The sequence below is a fragment of the Halichoerus grypus genome, chromosome X (genome assembly GCF_964656455.1).
Source record: "Halichoerus grypus chromosome X, mHalGry1.hap1.1, whole genome shotgun sequence".
Lineage (NCBI taxonomy): Eukaryota > Metazoa > Chordata > Mammalia > Carnivora > Phocidae > Halichoerus > Halichoerus grypus.
In genome coordinates, this window is record NC_135727.1 from 94401605 (window position 1) to 94405278 (window position 3674).

Sequence of the window (3674 nt, forward strand, 5' to 3'; positions counted from 1 at the left end):
TGAAAGGGTCTTTACTGACATACTCCTCCACCATTACCATAGAAACTTTGTCTGTTGTATCCCGTGCTGGAACCCCTGGGATGAGAACACCTGGAAGGTAGAAGGCACTCAAAGAATACTCATTGGCTGGACATATGGATGCATGAAAGTGCCTATTTGCTACTTACTTTTGCTCTTCTGCCTCTGTCCTCTCCTTCTTCATACATAGCTCTTTTTTGTCCCGGGCTACCTTTCCATTCTAATCTCTCCTTTTGGACCTCGTCTGGCCCAGGTCTGAGCCTGGCTTCTCCTCTGCTCACCTTGTCTCCCGGGCTCATCACAGCATAGGATTATGCCCAGCCAAGGGTCTGATCAGGTGCTACTCTACAAACTCACGTTTGTCCTCTGGTTCCCACTTGGTGCCTTCAAACCCAGACCTAGTGGACTTCTGGACATCCCAGCGCCAATCTCATCATACCTTTTGTTTTTTTGGCAACCCGGGGCACATTTTACCTGGCAGCGTTTTCATAAGTGAACATTCCTCTTTTCCCGGTAGTATCCCAAATGCCCGAAGAACTGAATCCATTTCCTGTTTTGATTTGTTCCCTTCACAGCTAGCAGATAGTAACTATCAAAGCTCCGCTTGGTGAATTTCTGTTGAATGGGGGCAGCATGGCATGGTGGCTAAACCAAGGCCCTTTGAGGACAGGAAAGCCAGGGCTCATATCTGCCATTTGCTTTTGCTGTGCCAACCACAGGGAAGTCACCTAACCGCCCAGGGCTTCAATTTCTTCATTTATAAGAGAGAATAATAGTATTTACCTGATAGGACTGTTGCGTATCTCTCTAAAAGAGATAATACATACAGAATATTTGGCTCAGAGCCCAGCAGAGAGTAAACACCCATTAAATAGTTACTATTATTGATAGGGATTTTTGAATGAATGCTATCATATTCATGAGGATGGTAAAGATTAGTATTCTCGTAGATAGTTATAAACCATGCCTAGCAGATTATGCCGGTATGTGGGATTTTACAGACACACACACACACACACACACCCCTATCTTTATCCATGTAGACATGATATCAAATGTCACGGGTTTTCAGTGGGTGCTTTGATAAGTATTGATATATACATAAGAACTATGGGTCTTGTTAGATGCCCACATAGGAATTTTCTAGCTTTGAAATTTTACAACAGAGACTATAGCAGACTGTCAATGCATCTGAAACCATTTGTTTATTTGGGGCAAGTACCTAGGAAGAAGTAAAGGCTGCATTTCCATCTGTATGCTAAGGATGTTGGTCCGCCTAAATTGGGAAGATGTAATGTTCAGGTCTGGACTCCTGGTTGCCAGCCTCAAAAACTGTCTGTCTCTCGTTAATGAAAGCAGAACGGGATTTATTGGCAGGATCTGGGTGGGTACGGTGATGGGGGGGCAGGTCACAGAATCACCAGGAAAGCTGGAGATCGAGGCTCATAAAATGGTGAATACGGACATAGCCCCCAAAGAGCAGACTGCTGAGGATGCCTTCGTGGACCTTGTGTCCCCGAGACAACCATCGTCAATCAGATGGCTGGGCTCTGTCGCTCCCGACATTGGCTGTTGTGTCCTCTGGGCTCTCCATTCCAGTGTGACTGGAGAGAATAAGCTTTGAACGCCTGCATGTCTTGGTCACTGCCACTGGATGGCACATCGGGTGAGCCAGGCTTGGCTGCACCTGGCTCTCAAACTGCCCAAAAAAGAGAGAGGACATACCTGCTCCCCTCAGGTTCTACAGGGAGGAAACAGGACGCATCTTGGGATTCCCCCATCCCTTCATGGGGGGTTGGATGCTGGGCGACTCCCCTAAAGAGCCCCGAGAGCCACCAAGAAAAAGAGAGACCACCCGAAAGCAGTACCCGAAATGAAAGGCTCAGAAGTGGTCCCTTGCAAGATTTCCCGTCCAGCTGATAGACGTCTCCTCCTCTACACAGTGACCTTTCTGCAAAGCACGATGATGTGATGAAAAGGGTTGCTGTTGCCAGGTACCTAGGGGTAGGCTCAAAAACGGGTCTTCTGGAGCCCGCTGGGCGGAGGCAAAGGCTTTCTCTTGAAAGGGGCAACAGATGGTATTCTTCGCCGCCCCTGACAGTATAACGGCTGGAGGAGGCAGTGAGGCTCCATCTGGGAGAGAGCCTGTCTTCCGTGGCCAAACAGCCAGTGTGTTTGCAATCTTTACACTTTCTGCGGTGCTCTCGCGGAAGGGCAGATGGTAGAAGGCTGGAAAATTGCAACCAGGAAGAACTGTACCTCTTCACGTTCCCTCGGAACAGACAGAATGGCGCTGAGAACCCAAAGGCAAAAGATCGTGGGGTGGGGTGGAGAGCCACACATTATTTATTAAGGGAGATGGAAAGGTGGATGGGCATCAGGCTCTGATATTTGAAAATGTTGGTGGCCAAAGAGTTTATCCTGCCTCCCAATCTGACCCAGAGAACTGAGCCAGCAAATGTGTTCATGACTGTTTCCATGGCTCTTAGTCAGCTCCAAGTCATTTCCCCTTTCAGATTATTTCCATTTTAAGGCCCAATTTCCATTTGCTGTTTGATCTTCTGCTTTTAAGACATTCAGCCAATATCACCATCGGCTCGTGCCAGGTTTTCTTGCGAGGCTTTGAACTTGTCCTTTATCCTTTATCCTTGTAGGTGGATGCTGTTTGTAACTGGCTGGTCCCAAGTAGGCAGGGTTTCGCTGGCAGGGCGAAAGAAAAGGCTTCTTCTGAAAAGGTGCAGGTCAAACTGAAAATTGGAAGACCCCCTCTTGTAAACATCAGTGGCTGTTCGGAGTAAAAGTTCTGTGGCAAAGTAATGATGTGATGATCAATTTATTAATGAATAATAAATGATTTGTTACAGCTGAACATGACAGTTCTGGCATCAACAATTACACGGAGTTCCCGAGAGAAATTTCTTCTTCGGTTTTAGGATACATTTACTCTTCCGTGCAATGCCTTTTTTTTTTTTTTTTTTTTTTAAATATTCTCAGTTTAATTCTTCACCAGTGTTAATAAAAAAAAAAAATTATTCTGGGGCTGGGTCCATCTGACATAAACTAATTTATAAATGGTTCAGTGGTTCTTTGTGTCGTCCAACAAAATTGCCCAATGCTTTTCTGCCTCCATTTTCAGCTGTTGAAGGAACTATTTCCCTTTGTATTTTCACAGCTCATAAGGGCATTATGCGGCTAGCGTGAGTACTTAGCCCCTACCCCCACCCCCCCCACAGTGACCTTTGCCACTTCTCTGCAAAACGAGCTGTTTGGAGGTGGGTTGGCCTTACCTGTTAGTTTCACACTCCAAGGAGTCAAAGACTACACTTTCCCATTGTTTCTAAATCCTATCGAGTTTTATTCTAAACGATGCAGATGAAGGCGCTTATTAAAGTGCCATTGTGGATTTCATCGCGTCTATACGCTGCTAAAAATCACGTAATGGATGAAAAACTCAGAAAAAAAGCTCTCGCCACCCACACAGGTCATGATAAAACAGGGCAGCGTTTTGCACTTGCCTCAGCCGCATCGCCTGCGAAGTCGTTCTGATCCCCATCGTTCTCCCCCCTTCCTTAGAATTTCAACTTCATCTCAGGCAGCTGCTGAATCGTGAAACAGAATGCCACTGTCTCTGTATTTCCCAAACTGTGTGTCTTCAC